We start from the raw sequence: 513 nt of genomic DNA, 5'->3' as shown, positions 1-513 counted from the left end.
TAAACTCAGCGGGTAGTCCCGCCTGACCTGGGGTCGCGGTCGAAGCGACGTGCGCTTCGTTTGTTGGGTCGTTCAAAGGCCATAATGCCAGCTGCGCGTCGGATGCACTGCATTGATAAAGCGAGGACGCCCACCATGCGCTGTGTCCGGCGCGGTACGCCGGCAGCCCAATCTTCGGTCCACCGTCCCTTGAGAGACGAGGGACCAGATGCCGCATCCCGATTCCCGTTGAGAGTGGTTGGGAGCGTGTTTTGGCGTGACGCCCAGGCAGGCGTGCCCTCGGCCGAGTGGCCTCGGGCGCAACTTGCGTTCAAAGACTCGATGGTTCGCGGGATTCTGCAATTCACACCAGGTATCGCATTTCGCTACGTTCTTCATCGATGCGAGAGCCGAGATATCCGTTGCCGAGAGTCGTGTGGATTAAATAGATTTGCAACACGAGGGACGGCTAGCAAGCTAGACATGCCCCCGGGTTAGGCACAGTGTTCCTTGATGCCTTCGGCGCCGTGGGTT

At 59.6% G+C, this 513-nt stretch overlaps 1 non-coding gene across 1 annotated transcript; it reads right to left on the bottom strand.

Annotated features, from left to right (window-relative positions):
* Positions 1–257: 257 nt before the first annotated feature.
* On the bottom strand, positions 258–413 carry LOC123178306 (5.8S ribosomal RNA). Its single transcript, XR_006489470.1, has one exon. It is a non-coding gene; the product is annotated as a 5.8S ribosomal RNA (ribosomal RNA).
* Positions 414–513: the final 100 nt, after the last annotated feature.

Source organism: Triticum aestivum, unplaced genomic scaffold (assembly GCF_018294505.1).
Source record: "Triticum aestivum cultivar Chinese Spring unplaced genomic scaffold, IWGSC CS RefSeq v2.1 scaffold60799, whole genome shotgun sequence".
Taxonomy (NCBI): domain Eukaryota; kingdom Viridiplantae; phylum Streptophyta; class Magnoliopsida; order Poales; family Poaceae; genus Triticum; species Triticum aestivum.
The sequence above is the reverse complement of the archived record's forward strand: the minus strand, read 5'-3'. Positions and strand labels throughout refer to the sequence as shown.